At 37.9% G+C, this 19,786-nt stretch overlaps 1 protein-coding gene across 35 annotated transcripts in view; it reads right to left on the reverse strand.

The window, feature by feature from the left end:
• The window catches only part of Map2 (microtubule associated protein 2), a 264,907-nt gene that overhangs the window by 125,624 nt on the left and 119,497 nt on the right, over positions 1–19,786 (reverse strand). For 7 of the 35 annotated variants that reach the window (XM_040753424.1, XM_040753422.1, XM_040753442.1 and 4 more), the window contains exons 1-2: positions 3,678–3,995; positions 3,322–3,387 (exon numbers count right to left, since the gene is read on the reverse strand). The exons of 1 other annotated variant lie outside the window; for it this stretch is intronic. The gene's annotated coding sequence lies outside the window, so the exon portion shown is untranslated. Of the gene's footprint in view, positions 1–3,321; positions 3,388–3,480; positions 3,656–3,677; positions 4,000–19,786 lie in introns of those variants that run through there. 27 more of the 35 variants (XM_040753414.1, XM_040753410.1, XM_040753411.1 and 24 more) reach the window with 14 other exon arrangements.

Here is a 19,786-nt window from a genome sequence, read left to right on the forward strand (position 1 = left end):
TGACTATTTCAACTTTAAAAGTCTTTACAAAATATGATATGAGTTACAGTATATTGCCCTTGAGTTCTAATGTTCACATACAGACTATACAACCAACTACAAAACCCCATGAAAATGACAAGGAAAATGTGTTATTAATTCAGTAAAAAACTTGCAAGTTTATCTGACAGCCTTCTTTGAAGAAATTTCTTGTAATTAAATATATCATATAAGATTTACGAAAACAAGCTGGGTGGTGGTGGCACATGCCTTTAATCCCAGCACTTGAGAGGCAGATGCAGGAGAATCTCTGTGAGTTCCAGGCCAGCCTGGTCTACAATGCTACACAGAGAAATCCTGTCTCGAAAAAACAAACAAACAAACAACAAAAATCCTACTTATGAGGATTGCAGGGTTAAATGAGACATCACATGCTAAGAGCTTAAGATAATGTCAAGCAGATAGTTAACAATAACAAATGATAATTCTAGTTAACAGAAGCAAATGACTCAAATAAATGGCACTCTCTTGAATTATTATGTTTCTAGAAGTTTCTTTACAGAGCCTTTACATATATAGAAAGGAAATTTATGTACCTTTGTTTGTTTTTGCTTTTAGAGACCGCTTCTAACTATGTAGCCCAGACTCACTGTGACCTAGAACTGGTGATCCTCCTGCCTCGGTCTCCTGAATGCTGAGATTACAGGAGTGCCATCATTCCTCCTTACGCCATCTACTTTTCAGTAGTCTCTTGCTTATATGCTATCATTTCTAACGTGGAGTGTATAGAGAAATCCAGCAAAGAAGTCCTCTGCCCCTCTGCCACTGCAGAAACCTGGCAGGAGACCTGAAGTGCGGTAAGCAGAGCGGAGCCTGGGAGAACTGTGGAGGAGTTGCCCATAGCAAAGCCCAGGCTGCAGTTTGCCTTTTGCTCTCCCGATGAAACTGAAATTTTTCCACTTTAACCAAAATCTAGAAAAATCATTTCCCACATAACCTGAAGAAATTTTGACACATACCTTTCCTTTTCTACCCAAACAATTCATCTAAAAATTAGTAGCTAGGAACTGGTAGAGCCAGTGCCTAGGATTTATAGGGTTCTGGGTCCCAACCCTAGCACCACAAAACATTAATAAAAGGACATGCACACACACAAATTTTAGTTAACTAAACACCCAAAATATCAAATTTCTATTCTTAATGTGTCATCACATGAAAAACAAAGTAAAATATGAGAAATGACAAATTTATTAACAAAATAAGTGGTTAAATAAATAAATAAATAAATAAATATTAACTGAACTGTTGTGGTCTGGCCACTATTTTGTGTGTTAAGAATTCAGCAAATTTTTAACAGAAGTTAACAACTATGCAAACAATATTGATTAGTCACCATGGCACTGAGACCTGTGTTAGCAGCTCAGAGTCAGGTCTGCTTGGATTTGACTCACTAACAGCTATTCTAGTAAGATGGCTCTTGTTACAGAGTTCATCATCATCCCCACTAGATGATTTCAAAATGGCCATGAAAGAGGAGGCCATAAGGGCCTCTTGGTAATCATGTGCCACCTTCCAATGCCTAGGCAAACTGCAATGAAGTGGTGCAGTTCATATTGAAAGTGTATTGCAGACTTTTGTTGAATAGAACAATGATAATTTCATCTTTTTCAATTAGCACAGACATCCCAAAGCTTAAAATACATACAAGTTTCTGATACATCTGAAAGCTAAGAATCAGACCATGTGGGAGATGTGCGTGTGTGTGTGTGGGGGGGCAGGCGTGCGTTCACATTCTACATGGATTTGATCAGATAAGAATATAACAAATAATTTTCACCAAAAATGAAATATTTTCACTTACTCTATGATCTCAAGGGTTTTCGAGCATGAGGGGGATGGGATGATGGGTTTTACTTTGGGCTTACACGCACAATCCTACTGAATAATTTCTGAGACAAAAAAAATGCATACTCATTGCATCTGTCTTTAAGATCAGTCCCTGTAATGTATGCAATACCTGAAACAATGCAGCATCATTTTTTGAGAGCACACTAACTTATTTAAAGAAATTCATTCTCTGGTTCAAAAATCATATGTGGCTCAACCCACGCTCTGGAAGCCTGTGGACAGTGTCATCTGTCTCTCCCCTTTCTTGCACTGGAACTACCCACAGAAGCCAAGCTCTCCAGCAATGCTTGTGGAATGAATAAATTAAGTCACTCGTGATTATACACTGCAGAGAAAATTAACCGAGGACAATGCACTAGTCTCCCTCAGCTGCTGCAAATACTCACATTCATGGTGTACATTTCCACAGTTATGGTATTTCACTCTTAGGGTGGCTGTCTCGACCATGTTTTAAATTATCGTTTTTAAAAAGCTAAACCTTCTGTATGAAAAATTTGAAACTGGCAGTCTTGAAGGGAAATGCTATAGAGATGCCAAGAGAAAGTGTAGAGGGTGGTACTGGTCTCTTCTCAGAAATGCAGAAAATGTCTTCCATTTCTTTTAAAAAGACAAATGACTACTATATAGCATTTATGAACAAGAATGTATGTTAAAGTCAAAGATAATGTTAAAGAATTAAAAAGTAGACAGTATCTATAACCGCCCTTTCAAATTAATATACATCCTCATGCCAAATTTAAAAATTAATATTTTTCATGTAAGGCATAAGGCCCAGATCAATGGGTCCAACTGCTTTCATAGCAAGAGAGAGGATTCCTTTTTATGCTATTAAGTCTGAATAAAGCATATGATACTAAATTCTTTTAAGAATTAACCATCTTTGACTTTAAAAATATCTCTTACTGTATCCTGAAACATTAGTAAAGAAATTACAGTATTTTATTCACAAAACCTAACAACACTGAGTCATCCCTGGGTTTTAGTCTCCAGTACTCACCCCATCTTTAAAGAGTGAACCATTTTATTTAGAATGTTTAAAAAAAAGAAAGACCACGGATACATAGGAAACCTTCAGCTAAAATCAATTTAACATGTTTCTCTTAAATTCAAAAGAATACATTTTCTTTGTGATGTAGAATTTCAGACATTTTGTTAATTGTCACAATGACAAAATTCAAACAATACAAATGAGGTAGGCATGTTGATATTTCTTAATTTGCAATGCAGACAAAAGACATATTTTTTAGGTACTTTCTATTCAAATTAACCTTGGTAAGTGGTATAATATGCATAAGAAATCCTACATCTTATAGACAATGATCAGCATGGGCTCTGGGATAAAAGACCAGCCACAAAGAGATATACCTAAATAAAAACACTCCTGTTCTTTCTCAATATCCCCTAATTTAAGCATTCAAATAAAACATGCAGTACCTTTTAATTTGCTGATTGAGTGGTTCCCAGTCAGTGCCTTCCTCTGTTAGAGACAAGCTGAAGAATCTAGAGAAAAAAGAAAAAAAAAAAAAAACGAACAAAAGAAAACACATATATACATATAGGTTTGTTAACTAAATATCAAAAATCGTAACTCACCAGTAAGTCTAATCATCCCTTATATCCAGATAATAAATTTACCACTTGGAGTCTGCAGTACAAAACAATGCAGCCCTTGAATTTTAAGCTCAATCTCGTATTTAAAACTCGGTAATCCAAGACCACATAAAGCAGATCCTTTGACACAGTGGATTAAAAATAAAGGGAAATAAAATGTGAAAGCCCTAAAGCATTACCAGTGCATATGCAGCAATGCCCCCTGAATCGAGTCCGGTGGAACTGCTGCAGAACCCTCCTCCAAGAACACTCCCTCTGCTGTGTCTCTCTCGCTCCAGACAGACGCAGTCTGAAAAGCCACCAGCTCGTGTCTGTGTGTGCCAGGGAAGGGAAGCTGCAAATTAAAAAAAGTCCCCGCAGTGGCGGAAAGGAAAATAAGGCAAATAGGAGAGGGAGAGAGAGCTCACTAGGCTCAGAATTTTCGAGAATGATGACAAGCCACTCAGCTCCGCCATCATTCACTGACAATAGGATGGTGCCCTGGCTGGGGATTTAGCGGTTTGCCACGGGGACTTCTGGTACCAAACGCCTGACAGGCATTTTAATTGCCTCCATCCAAGTGTGTCCCCAGGAGTCGAGTCTATAAGCCTATGAATGTCATCATCTGGTCTCCTTTGTGTTTTACACACACGTGGGACACACACACACGCACGCACACACACACACACACACACACACACACACACACAGAGAGAGAGAGAGAGAGAGAGAGAGAGAGAGAGAGAGAGAGAGAGAGAGAGAGAGAGACCTGTTTTCAGACATATAGGATTACAAGCAAGTTACACTACACAAGCTGGGCATAAGCAAATGATTGTTTCCCGGAATTTTTGTTATCCATATGAGGAATACTGAAGAGTCTGAGGCTTTGTCATTGAACAATGAACAATGAATACAATATTTTAAAGCTATTGCACAGTTTATTAATGGTCCAAAATAAAGTATTCATTAAGGAAATATATATACTGGTATATATTTTCCTACAGAAAATTCAGTAGTATGATCATTATGCACTTGGCAATGTTTGTCTTACAAGGCTTGCCATGTGATATCTGTGCGCAATCATTTTATCCAGGCTACATATAAAAGAAGGTGGCAACCAGTTTGAGTGTGGACTTTTGCTGTCCCTGGGCTGAGGGTCATTACAGGGAATTCAGTGTTTGGCATAATCAGTCACCCCTTTAATGTTAGCAACTAAAATTAACAATTGAATATCCCTGTCTTACAGTGCCCCTTATGAGGGGGGCTTAACTGTGGAATAATTCTCCACATGTATTATCCTGGAGAAAATGTTAATAAATGAATTGTTAAGCATTGTTAGAACCCTGTATCAGTAAATGGAGTACATTTGCTGTGTACCAAAAGGGCCAGCTGCACAGGAGGTTGCTGAGAGGAAGCATCACCATGGTTACCGGAAACAAAAAGGAAAGAGAGAGAGAAAACTAAGGTGATGCTGGGAAAGAGGGAACAAGACTACAGTGGAGGAAATCTGGAGACAAAGGACTCGGCTTCTTCTCCTCCTTCTCAAAAGCTTGGTTTCTGACAGCTTTATGTTGTATTTTGAATTCAGAAAGATGGATTTTCATTTCCTTCTGCCATGCTCTTCCCTGTTTTTGATCACCAGCTAATTTTGCTTTCATAAATATTCAAATTTTTGTTCTTTGCTATGAGATTGATCCGATCCATATCTGCACCCTCAGAAACCACCCAGCCCCACCCCCGACACCCTTTGTTTAACAGAGGAGAAAGTGGAGGCCTGAGGCCTGCCATGACCAGTTCAAATTCCCACAGAGAAACAGCAGGCTGGATTCCTGACTAGCCTACTGTCCCCCTCATCAAAAGACTTTCTCTTCTCTACTCATACGCTTTTTGCAGGAAAAACAGAATCCAGTCAAATCCTTTGTCTTTGACTGTTTAAACCTTTGATTTTCAAAGCAACAATCTTCCCTTTTTATATACACTGCAATCATCCCGAGAACCAGCTTTGCCTAATGTCTGCGCCGGAATGTGCGAGGCCACAAAATCTTGGGTGATTATATCAACAGCATTTTTTTCTTTTCTAGTCTGGTCATCAGACGGTTCAACTGTCCTTTACAGATCTAGCTTGTTGAACCAGCTTAAACATCAGGTCCTAGGCTTTCTGATATTACTGGCATCATTCTTTTTGCAATGAAAATGGATGGTTAAAATGAGGCAGAATCCCTAGGTTTCTCTTAGATGTGACAACATAAATCTTCCAGTGGTCATCTAAAACAAAGAAGCTGGAAAAGTGAGAGCCCTGGTGGAGAGAGAGAAGGAGGGAGGGAAAAGGGAAGGAGAGAGAGAGAGAGAGAGAGAGAGAGAGACAGAGACAGAGACAGAGACAGAGACAGAGACAGAGACAGAGAGAGGAAATAGTGGTACCACTCAAAATCAGCCACTGGAGGATGCAATATATACTAAAATCTAATTTTTAAACTACGTAAGAAGAATTGTAACTAGACTTTGACCTTTATGTTTCTGTTTATATACTGATATTCTCTTAATAGTTTCCATTCAGGACTGGAGGTTTAGTTCAGTGGCAGAACATGTGCTTAGAATACACACACACACACACACACACACACACACACACACACACAATTAGTTTAGGGCTGTTCACCCATAGAGACACAGTCATGCTGATTTTCTAGGTATCAACAATGCGTAGCTGACCACCACTACCATCCTTTTTCCGCTGTTCCTCATCTTGGCTACAAAATGATGAAATCACATTAAATATATATGGTTGTCATAGATACTACAAGAGTTCGTGTTTTAGTGAATCCTATCCACTAGCTAGTATTCTCCTCCACTACCATTTCATGTAAGTGTCTTTTTAAATATGATCTCTTCAAAATGCCTATTTTTCTTTTTCACCAGAGGTTTGGGAAGTGTTTTGGGATGATTTTTCACAGCATTTGAATCACAAAAATGACTGGCCTGGGAATATATTCCCAATGGTGCAATAATATTTTTATTTTGGGGGTAGCCAACAGCTCTCTAATTGAACTTAAGGACTGCTCAATAGAAAGAGATACATGCCTCGTACTGTATGTAACTCAAGGACACTCAAAATCTCTAGAGGAGAATCTACTACTACTGCCATTTTCCTAAACTAATTTTTATCTGTAACTCTCACCACTCATCAAAGGACGCTTCACCCCAGAGATAGCAGCATTACAGAGAACCAGAGCTGATGAAAACACAGAATAAATGACTTAGGTGCCCAATCATTGCAATTTTTTACCCAAGGCTCAGGGGACATGACAAAAGAGGGACTTGAAAGTACCAGAGGAGCTGCTGAGTGATGGTGTTACCTACTCTCCTTCTTCTGGATACTCATGAGGTCATGGTGATATGGTTTCCTAAACTAGATGTGCATAATGATAGCACCAGCTCACATGCCAATGTGGCTGTGGTAAAATTTGCTGCACCCTAGATAAAAAGCTACAGTCAATTAATGATGGCTGAGAGAGTGAGAACCATTTTTCTCCAAGGATGACCCTTGGTTGATTATTCAATCTAAAGTAGTGATTGCTAAATACATGTACATATGAACAATACTAGATGGACTCAGTCAACTCTCTCTCTCTCTATTTCCTCTCTCTCTGTATACTAATACACCAATAAAGAAGAGGAAGCCATGGATTTCATTGGGGGTGGTGGAAAACATGGGAAGAGTAGGAGTTGGAATGGGAAGGCTATAGTGAGAATGATGTATACACAATTCTTATGTATGAGAATTGCCTTTTAATAAGTCAATATGAGAATTACATTAGTGGATAAATTAGACTGTTGAAACACAAGAAAAGTCATCCTTTTGGTCCATATTGATTTCCCTATTTTTTATGTTAACCATTTATATTTTACTTATATTTCCATAAAATCAGAATTATGATTTCTTCTGTAGGCTTTAAGTTTATTTAAAATAGAGACATCTCTCCTATTTTCTTTGAATTGTGTGAAGTACCTAGCAAGACAAATGCTCTTAAATGACCAGAAAGAACTTGTTTGTATTCTGTTAATGTTAAAATACACTGCATCTTAATTTTTAATTAAAATTATTATAACAGTTAAATAAGGCTATCTCAGGGTCAAAATACCTTGAAGTTTTTTAACTTGGCTGTAGCTGAGCATAGTGATTTATAAATGCCTATGTTACCTAGAATTCAGAAAGAAAAGAAAGGCAGAGAAGAAAGTTCAAGGCCAGAATTGATTACACACTGTGAGACCTTGTCTGAAAACAAATAAGGCCATAAATAATATGAAATCAAGAGAAATAATACATTTTCACCCAACCCTCTTGATTGTTGTAATTCTAGATAATAAGTAGATGTATACATATTTTTGCAAAGTATTATAATACCAAAGTCTGCTTAATATGTTTGCCCTATTTATCACACACTTTTTCCCTTCAGTCAAGTTGGCCCATATAAAATAATATTGTGGTTAAACAGGAAAGAAAAAGAAGATGGAAGGAAGGAAAGAAGGAGAGGACAACAAGGACAGAAAAATTGTCAGAATCATCACAGCCTGAATTACATAGAGTAATGAAATTCAATTACTTTTTACTGATAAGATGGAAATGCCAGATCTGTCAGCCTAGTGCCAGGAGAAACTATAAAGGCATGCAGAATTGAGTAGAAATGGCTCTAGTCTTTACTGCAACATTATTCAGAACATCCAAGGTACAGAAACAACTCAAGTGTTGGATGCCAAATGAAAAGACAAAAAAATATGCTCCACATGCTTCTGAAGAAAAATACTTGTAGACATTATTAATCCTATGATTAAAAACACTAGATATTATTATTTGCCACAGCAAGCATGAGCCTAAATTTTTACCCGAAACTCATTTTGTACATGTGCCCAACTAAACACACTTAACACGTGCCTTTAGTACCAATCATAATGACACAATACTGAAAAGTACTCAAATCTTCATCAAGAGTAGAATGGATGCTACATTCAAATAACAGATTAAGATGTACACAAAAAGGAATGAAAAACAACGTTATTTGCAACTGCATAGCTAAAACTCAAAGACACAATTAAAAATGAAAGAAGCCAACAAAATGGTCACATGTTACATCGTTCCATTTAAATGAAATGGAAGAAAAGCCAAAAATAATACTCAAAAGTTTGGGCAGTGTTTCCTTCTGGAGGCAGGGGCAATGACATTGACTGGGGAAATTTAATGATTTTTAGATCTAGTGGTAGTGATGTGGGAGGTGGAAGAAAGAATGACTTATGTTTATTTTACTATAAACATTACATGGTGTCACTGGTTTAGAAAGTCCATTTGTGACAGATTTCAAATCTGTGAGTATTGTGCAAAAGGGCTTGGCATAAAAAGATATTTGCAAACATGCCCTGTATCCATGACTGCATAAAGAGCGTCATATGAAGATGTGTAGGTTGAATAAACCATTTGTAGAAGAACATTTTTCTTGGTAGAAAGAGAACATTGTCCACTGATTTTTCATAAATAAATTACAACTCAAATGCAAAAAAGAAAAATATCTGCTTTATGAGCATCATACCAGCAAGCTAAAGTTTTTTTTTCTTATAGAAATCCTTACTGAAGTACATTATCACTATAAGAGAGTAGACAGACAAGACACCTTAGTATGGTTCCTTCCACAGGCAACCTCTGCCTACTGGCTTTACTGATCATCACAGTTTATTTCTGGTACCATCTTTTTCTCTTCCCATCCAAGCCTACATTTCCTTTGGGGACCGGTTTTTACAGTTGAGGAAATAGGTTCAGTTAAGTTTAAATGCCAAGGCCACACAGCTGGTAAATGGTGGAGCAGAAATTCAATAACTGGACATTGGAGCAAATTAGTCAGTCATTCAGACTAACATTCAGACGACACCAAAAGAGAAGATATAAATAAAGCATTAGACTAAGAATTTTCCATTTACTCTTACAAGGCACCAATAAAGAAGGAGAGAAATCAAACCTAGAATTGAGAAATTTTCATTCTAAAACAGACTATGCATTATATAGGTAGGCTTGCATGAAAGAAAATTGCAAATATGTATTTTTACTGTGAATGTCACATACCACCACTTTATGTTTATAAATAATGTATGTTGAATACAATCATCCCTACAGTTGGTGAAGATCTCATAATTTTAGTGCCTGTCTTTCTGGTTCATTTTTTACATTTGTTTCTTTCTCTCTGTCTCTGTCTCTCTCTCTCTCTCTCTCTCTCTCTCTCTCTGTGTACATATGAAATGTATATATGGGTATATATGCAACAGAAGACATGAGGAGGTCAGAGCATAACTTGTGGTAGTTAATTCTCCCACTGTGTCAGTCCCTGCTGAGTCACTTCTCCAACTTTTTTTTTTTTACATTTTCCTTTCTTCTTTTCTTTTTGAATGTTGCAGTGAGGTCTTTCTAAGCCCTGAGATTGCAATCCTCCTGCCTCAGCTGCTTGAGTTCTCTGATTATATGCAACACTATGCTTATTTTATGGCCCATTTAAAAGAAAAAAACTTTTCTTTGCATTTCTTTGCTGAAGAATTTATTTTCATGCCACAAGTTTTATTTCTACAATTTTCTTCTCTGAGTTGTTTCTTCTATGAATCCTCCTCTATGAACTTAGAAGAAATGTGTTCCTTTTCAGTGTGGCTCACATTGCGGTAGGGGAGCTCACACGTGGGTGGATGTGATCACGACCTCTGTAAGTTTGTTGGCTCATCTTAGCTGTTTTGTTCTCTTGGTTGCTCAATGACTAGAGAATCTCCATCTAAAGCCCTGTGGTCAGCTTTGCTCTTTGCATTTTTAAGCATGCAAACCAAAGATTCTTCCCTCATTTTGGATGACAAACCTGATGTCTAAGCCCTACTATTTGGTTTGGGCACACCTATCAACATTACACTCTGGGGATTCTGTTGCTTCTGCAGAGTGACATCTTTCATGTACTTGGTAGCTTTTTTGATGAGTATACCTTTGATGGTCTGAGGCATTTCATGGATGTACTTAAAGTGAACCTAGAAATTTGAACCTCCTAATATGCACGGTTTTGTAAGGTACTATGGATCAATGGAGTAAGAAACCATTTTCACGGGTTACTGCAGGCTGTTTACAGGCAGAATATGGTTTAGTCTTGATAGGCAATGTACAATACCATGAAATGAATGCAATTCTGTTTTGAAAAGTCTTGGCTATCTGATAATGGCTTATTTGATTTAAACAATCTTGCTCAAAACAATCCACACCTAATAAGTATAGAGGACAATAATAAAACTAATGTCTGAATACAGACGCTGTCCTCATTGTAGGGTATCTGTCTTGTTGTGGATTATTAGTTGAAGACATGTTAAATTCGCTTATGCTGTGGAATATTTGTTTAATGGTGCAAAGATGTGCTGCACTTATACGTTTCTTTTGTTTAACTCTGTGAAGCTGTGTTACTTTGCCTGTCTAATTTGTGTAATAAAGAGCTGACCATCCAATAGCCGGGCAGGAGAAATAGGCAGGGATGGCAGGCAGAGAGAATGAACAGAAGCTGGAATAGGACGAGAGGAGAATGAAGGGGGTCAGCCACCCCAGAAACTCAGCAAGAAAAGGATTAAGAAGGAAAGAAAAGACATACAGAAATAGAAAAAGGTAAAAACCCAGAGGCAAAAGGTAGGATAATATAAGTTAAGAAACACTGACTGGAAACAAGCCAAGCTAAGGACAGGCATTTATTAAAAAGAATAAGCCTCCAGGTATTTATTTAGGAATTGGGTGGCAGGTCCACCAAAGAGGAAAAGAGTAAAAACATAAACACCATTCAATACCACCAGCAGTGTTAAATGCAGCACCAGAAAGCATCCTTTCAATGTCACTTCATGAAATACATATTATGTACCAGTTAAATGCATTTGCATTTAAATTTGGGGTAACTGGCTGCTTTCTTACTAATACCTCCATGCCCTCTTCCCCCTTTTTAATTTTAAATTAGAAACAATCTTATTTTATATATCAATCCCAGTTCCCTCTCCCTCCCATTCTCCTATGCCCTCCACTGACCCTCATCCCATCCCTCTTCTGCTCAATAGAAAGGGTTGAGACCTTCTATGGGGGGGCATCAAAGTCTGTCACATCATTTGGGGCAGGGCCTAGGTCCTCTCCCATGTGTCTAAAGAGAGTATCCCTCTATGGGGAATGGGCTCCCAATGTCATTTGTACACTAGGTATAAATGCTTTTCTATTACCAGGGGTCCCATAGACTCCCCAGGCCTCCTAATTGACACCCACGTACAAGGAGCTAGGTTCCGCCACCATGCTCTCTTATCAAGTATGTCCTTAGATACTCCTTTCTCTACAAGGTTTCATCCGATCATTTTATTGCAATCTGAAATTTCTATTGCTAGTGTCATTTGTACTACTTTGAAAAATACCTATGAAATTCTCCCCTAACATATTTACAATAAATATTAATTGTATAAATGCAATCAGAGTTGTATTAATGGTTGAATATAAAATATTAAAATTCATAAAAAATGTTTCGTCTCCAGAAATCTTTACTCTGAGTTCAGTTTCAGAAATCACAAAACAAATGTGCATTTTTTCATTTGATTTTAGATAACTTTAACACACGTCTCAGGGATTCATCTTTGTTACATTTATGGCCACTGTGAACACATTTAGTTTGCTTCAGGATTTTTTTAATGCTAGCAGATTTTTCTTTTACTACTTTTCCTTATCTGCTTGTGAATATTTAATTACAAATTCTAAATTTACCTCCATTGTTCAATAACTTAAAAGATGGTGTACCACAGTTTCTTTACCCCTAGAGTTACAACCACACTAGAGCAAATCATCTTTGCAAGAGAAATGGACAAGCCATGGAGAAAAATTAATGTGGAAAAATTTCATCAAATAAAATTTTCACTTAGTAGTCAGTCAAGTACAATATTTTTCACACCTCATGAATTTCTTGGATGATGCTGCAGGATGCAGGACATGAACCTTCCTTACTATCAAATGTCTCCATGAGTAGGGTCATCACAGTTTAACCAAAGAGCGGGTGATGGTACACACACATTAGCTATGAAGTCACACGGTCCAAAAATCAAATGCTATGTGGCATATGTGGCATTAGACTTAAATTCCTGATTTCTTTTTGAAAACCACTAGAGGGCTTATTTTGTTTACTGCTTTCTAAGCTTGGGAGAGAATTCGTCCCAGTCTTCTGAATTCTTGCCATGCCTTTTGTATTTAATACACACAACTGAAGAGGGAATAGTCCTGAGAGGTCATCTAGTACCATTCCATCTGAATGAGACCATCTTAAACTAAAAGTGACCAGGCTATTCTAGAAAAGTTTCACTTATGCCCAACCTAGCATCTTTCTTTAAATATGAAGGGTTTTTTTTCTCAGGTCAAATGGTAAGTTGTCTGGATTCTAAGATTAGTTTATTGATAGCAAGCTTGTCTCTCATTAGTGTGACCAAAACCCTAGCATCACATAAAAGAAGAAAATCCCACACAAATCATAACTTATCTATTATGGACATAATAAGAGTCATAACTCTTGTAGCATAGTTTCTAAAAATGTATATATTTAGTGAATAGTGTATGAAAATCAATTACAGGTTGTCTTATTTAATGTTTCTATCACTGTGATAAAACATCATGACCAAAATTAACTTGGGGAGACAGGGTTTATTACACACTACAGCTTGCAGTTCATTGTCATCAAAGGAACTCAATGCAGAAGCCATAGAGCAGTGATTCTCAGCCTTCCTAAAGCAGTGACCCTTTAATACAGTTCCTCATGTTGTGGTGTCCCCCAACCATAAAATTGTTTTCATTGCTACTTCATAACTGTAATTTTCTACCATTATGAATCATAATGTACATATTTTTGGAGATAGAGTTTTGCTGAAGGGGTTGTGAGTTACAATCGGGAACCAATACCAGAGAGGGATGGTGCTGCTGCTGCTTACTGACTTGTTCCTCATGGCCTATTCATCCTGCTTTCTTACAACACCAAGAACCACCAGCCTAGGGATGGCACTATCCACAATGGGTTTGACTCTCCCCCACCAATCATCAATCAAGAAAACACACTGCAAGTTTGCCCATGTTGCCAATCTGGTGGAGGCATTTTTCTCACTGATGTTCCTTCTTTCCAGGTGACTTTAGCTTGTGTAAAGTTGACCAGAAACTAGCCAGCACAAGGATGGATAGTTTTGAACTAGCTGAGAGAACACACTTTGTATCATTTTATCTTCCTATAATATCTGATAGATGCTTTTTAAGTTGGTACACAATAATTAATGAAAATCTGCTTTGGGGATGTTGATACAGGGAAAAAGAATGAGAAGTGTGCAAAAATGTATTATTGCAGTATTGAATTTATATTTTAAAGATATGAACAAATAAATCAAAAAAAAAAAGAAAAAGGAAACAAATGTGCAGGCTATAGGTACATCCTACCAAAGTACAAAAGACCCATGGGTACAGAACAAAAAGCCCAATATGCCTCAATGGTCAGGCTTTCTAGAGTGCAAGAACCATTCATAATCCTCTTGGGGGATATTAAATAAACTGTTTGATTTGTTGATTAGCTCATGAGAAGGGTTGTGAAGCCTGAATTAAGAAATGCACAAACAGGACTGGAAGTATTGCTTAGTGTTGGGTTTCATTCCCAAGATCCACGAGATGGCTTATAATCATCTATCTATAAATCCATCCCTAAACATTCAATTCCCTCTTCTCCTGTCCTCCACTCACACCAGGCATGCACATAGAGCACAAATATACTGACATGCAAACTTCCAATACATGCTAATATTTTCTTAAAGAAACAGAAATGCATGGATGGGATATAGAGAGAGCTTGGTGATACAATACTTGCTGCTCAAGAGTAATGACAGGGGTTTGGTTATCAGAACACGAACACAAGTAACAGCTTGGGAAACATGGTGGCCACCCAGAGATGGGGATCACTGGACCAAGCTGACTATCTAGACAAGCTGGAATCAACAAGTTCTGGGTTCAGTGAGAGGCTCTTTCTTAGAAAATAAAGTGGAGAGCAAGGAAGACACCAGGCATCATATTTAGGCCTACACAACCATGTGTACACATACGTACCCATGTTCTTACACAGCTGCATATACACATGTGAACATGCATATACATATGCAAGCACAGAACACATACATACACAGGAAATGCACAGAGATAGATTACATATATGTATGAAATTGTCAAAGGATAATTTATATATTTTTCCTTTTTAAAATTTAAATTAGAAACAAGCTTGTTTTACGTGTCAATCCCAGTTCCCTCTCCCTCCTCTTCTCCCATGCCACCCATCCCCATTCTGTTCCCCAGGGAGTGTGAGGCCTTCATGGGGGATCTTCAAAGTCTGTTATATCATTTGGAGCAGGGCCTAGACTCTCCCCCTGGTGTCTAAGCTGAGAGAGTATTCCCTTATGTGGAGTGGGCTCCCAAAGTCCATTCGTGTACTAAGGATAAATACTGATCCACTACCAGAGGCCCTATAGATTAACCAGACCTCCTAACTAACACCTACATTCAGGGGGTCAGGAATAGTCTTATGCTGGTTTCCCAGCTATCAGTTTTTGTTCATGTCAGCTGTTTTTGTGGGTTTCTCCAGCCTGGTCTTGACCCTTTGCTCCCTACTCCTCCCTCTCTGCAGGAGTTTAGCTTAGTGTCTATCTGTGGGTGTTTGCTCCTGCTTTCTTCAGCTACTGGATGAAGGCTCTAGGATGGCACATAAGGTAGTCATCAATCTCATTATCGGGGAGCCTCTCCACTATTGCTTAGATTGTTAGTTGGGGTCAACCTTGTAGATCTCTGGACTTTTCCCTAGTACCAGATTTCTCTTTAAAATGGCTCCCTCTATTATGGTATTTCTTTTCTTGTTCTCCTCTATTCTTCCCCTCCCTCGATCTTCCTGCTCCCTCATATCCTCCTCTTCTCCCCTTCTCTTTCTCCTAACTCCCTCTGCCCTCCCCCATGTTCCCAATTAGCTCAGGAGATCTTGTTTCTTTCCCCTTTTTCAGGGGACCATGTATGTCTCTCTTAGAGTCCTCCTTGTTTCCTAGCTTCTAGGTGGTGTGGATTTTTGGCTCTATGTAGATTCTTTGCTCTATGTCTAAAATCCATGTATGAGTGAGTACATACCATGTTTGTTTTTTTGTGACTGGGTTACCTCACTCAGGATGGCTTCTTCTAGTTCCATCCATCTGCCTGTGAATTTCAAAATTCCATTGTTTTTTTCTGCTGAGTGTTACCCCATTGTGTAAATGTACCTCATTTTCTTTATCCATTCTTCAGTTGAGGGGCTTCTAGGTTGTTTCCAGGTTCTGGTTATTAAAAATAATGCTGCTATGAACATAGCTGAACAGATGTCCTTGTTATATGAATGTGCATCTTTTGGGTTTATGTCTAAGAGTGGAATTGCTGGATCTTGTGGTAGACTGACTCCCATTTTCCTGAGGAACTACCATCCTGATTTCCAAAGTGGTTGTACAAGTTTGCACTCCCACCAGCAGTGGAGGAGTGTTCTCCTTTCTCCACATCCTCTCCAGCATAAATTGTCATTGGTGTTTTTGATTTTAGCCATTCTGACAAGAGTAAGATGGTATCTCAGAGTTGCATTTCCCTGATAGCTAAGAATGTTGAGCACTTTTTTACGTGTCTTTCAGCCATTTTAGATTCCTCTATTGAGAATTCTTAATGTAGTTCTGTATCCCACTTTTTAATTGGGTTATTTGGTGTTTTGGTGACTAGCTTCTTGAGTTCTTTGTATATTTTGGAAATCAGTTCTCTGTCAGAGGTGGGGTTGGTGAATATCTTTTCTCATTCTGTGGGCTGCCATTTTGTCTTGTGGACTGTGCCCTTTGCCTCAGAGAAGCTTCTCAGTTTCAGGAGGTCCCATTTATTAATTGTTGATCTCAGTGTCTGTGATACTGGTGTTATAATTTTAAAAAGAAAAAGAAAACAGAAATGCACAAAGAAAGTACAAGCAGAAACGTTGAGAAATTGGCACTCACGACATTCAGAAAGGTAGGGGAATGAAAAGGAAGCAACAGGAAAAGTTAAAGTCTCTCTCTCTCTCTCTCTCTCTCTCTCTCTGTGTGTGTGTGTGTGTGTGTGTGTGTGTGTGTGTGTAAGATCATCAAACAGCCCAGAAATACTACATCCTACTCTGAGTATCACTTGACAAAGTAAGAACATGGATGGCATATGTTAGAAGAGTTAAAGTACTCAGAGCTGAAAGTAAAGCAAGAGTAATGAGATCTGTAGAAAAGAACTGGAGGGCCTAGAGCTTTGCAAACACATGAAAATTCATCTATAAACCAGTTCAGAAGACTGCCAGGTGAAGCAGGCTGAGTCTCTTGAAGGATCTTATTCAGTGGCTGACATTTCTGTATGCCCATCGAGCTCTGAATGATAGACAGTGCTTTTAAACATACACTATTCTAAGGGAAGCTTGAGTTCCATGCTCTCTTCAAAACAGCTTTATAAATCTTGCACAGCATCAATATTCATCAAACATCTGCAACCATCATTAGTCCAGAATTTGCTGGGTTCAACAAGTCTTCACAAAGGATATTTTATGTGGATGGTTGATCCTCTACTTTGGACTGATATATGCAAATGGGTTTGGTTCTGTCTCTTCAGTACCGTAAATTTACCCAGTCCTACCATGAGGATTAAATTGGAAAGAGAGAATGTCATCCTCCATATGACTATGGCTTGGAAATGCAAGTGAGCAGGTACTAACAGAGGGAAAATAAAAAAAACACAACAAAATGTGTGTCATTCCTATTGCCTGAGTGGCTGGCTTTTCTTTATATTAAATATCCATGTACAGAGAGGCACACATATTTGCTTAAAGTGATTTTCTTTTCAGATGTCTATGTACCAGATAAGAGGTGCAAGCACAGTATTTTACTCTTGAGTCCCTGAAACTAACACTGCAGAATTCATCATGATGAGCTTTGATTTGAGTGCATATTTCATTGAGAAATAATGCTTTCTAGCAAAAGACATGTGTTTTGTATTAGTAAAGAAAGATTTGTGGCTATCTATCATACTTTCTTAGTAACTTATGTTAGTTAACAAAATTCTGATGACTTCAGAAAACAAGGTAATGTCAAGTGTGAATAAGAGAAAAACAACTTTTGGCTCAAAAGTATCTATAAATATTTTTTGAGAATCCTTAAGTCCTAACAGGAAAGACATGATTGAATGAAACTCAGACATATTCACTCCATAGTGCAATTTAAGGGCATTTTCTACTGATTTGTAATTTTCCCAACACTTGCTACCTAGGTGGCTTGAAACATCATCAGAGAGAAAACAAATTACAAGATAATATTTTAAAAAAGATTACAAGATGAGAGTATGCACCACGCCTTCACAAGGGAACCAGCGCGCAGGGAGACTGCCTGAAGCTAAGATTTCTATAATGGCAGAAGTTGAAAACAACTGAGGGGCCTACAGCAAGCAGCCTGACAACTAAACATGATGGAAGGAGCCCTGTAGACTGGAACTGTTGGAAGCTGTGAAGCAGGCATTGAGCAAAAGCATCCTAAGTCAGGAAGGTAACACGATTATAACAATACTGAGGAGATGCACACTAAGATGTGTAATGGGGTCCTGTTGGGGAGGAGGAAGGAACCTACAATCAGAGATGAAAAAAGATATGATTTCATTCAGGAGTTCAAAAACAGTTTACCAATATGATGTGGTTTTAACCACCAGGTGATCCTGGTGCCAGTAGTTCATGGGATACAGTTTAAAAACACAGTCACCAGGTAAGTTATTTCTTTATATGTAAAGGTGTCTGTCTCTCATGAGAAACTACCATTTTTTCCCTAAAACAGGAGCCTTCGCATCATATGCCATGTGAATATGAATTTGTATAAAGAGGTAGCGAGTTCTATCAATATATTCCTCAGTTGAAGACTGCTTTAAAATCAGAGATTCATTTTTAAAGGTCATGGCATTTTAGAGTTTCTACTCATTTTTCCACACTTTGTTCCTTCCTTGTTATCTTTTCATTATTAACTACAATCTGTAATAATAGATATAATCTTGGAGACAGATATTCTAAACAAGGACATTTGAAGATGAACCTGACCTTAATTTCATACTGACAGTAGAGACAGATCAGGGTACCAAGAAGACTCCAAATTTCTATTTATGATATATGCTTTTAGAAGAAACTATGAATAAAGTTCATAAATTACTACTTTGTTCATCCATTCTTTCAATCATTAAATGTTTTTTCAATGTAATACTTATGAATACGGAGTCACATATGAGCAAAAATTTGTATTAATTCAACTGCAAAATTATAAAGATGAATGTTCTAAGTTCCTTGATGCTTCACGGTTTTATCAAAGTGGAGGAACATACCCTTCTAACGAGGGACTGGGAGCAGCACAGCCACAATGCACATGAGGAAATATACACATGAACATTAAAATAAATTGGGTTTGCTCAAGTTAAGGGGTAGCTCCTGTGAGGAATTCTCGCAGTGTGTTTTACTTCCTTTGAGAGAGGCCTGAGGACACCATTATGAGCTTAAGAACTATTTTTTTGGGTGATATGGAAAGATTATAACAATGCCCATCTTTAATTACCAACTGGATTTTGATGCCATCTAAAAAACAGTGGTTTGCATGGGTCAGAGAACTAGTGAGAAACTTATAAGGTGCTTAATACAACTAGATACTAGGCAATTTGGAGCCATTTTTAAAAGTTCACTTCATTCTTGAACAACTCTGTGAGCAGGTTGCTACTATTACATTTATCTTATGGAGGAGGAAATCAGGAAACAGGTAGATGAAACCATTCAACATGAAGTCAGGTCATGTGCCTTTACAATTATATCACACTACAATATGCTCTCAAATATTCTACATGTAATCTATACTATTCCCATAGCAAAAAAAAAATAATGGTCACTTTGCAGAGGTTAATGACTGATATATCAGTCTTCATGATGAAAATTCTGAGGATAGATAAACTCTTATCTACATGCATAATATGATTAATCCAGCAGCTAGGAACCAATTTAATGTCAAACAATTTGTTAAATACCCAGCCTTAATTTTCTGGGGGAATATAAACAATTAATATTATTGATTCGAGGCTGTCCTGGAACTCGCTCTGTAGGCCAGGCTGGCCTCGAACTCACAGAGATCTGCCTGCCTCTGCCTCCCAAGTGCTGGGATTAAAGGCGTGCACCACCAATGCCCAGCTCTCAAAACTCTT

This window comes from Mesocricetus auratus, unplaced genomic scaffold (genome assembly GCF_017639785.1).
Source record: "Mesocricetus auratus isolate SY011 unplaced genomic scaffold, BCM_Maur_2.0 Super-Scaffold_100010, whole genome shotgun sequence".
NCBI lineage: Eukaryota > Metazoa > Chordata > Mammalia > Rodentia > Cricetidae > Mesocricetus > Mesocricetus auratus.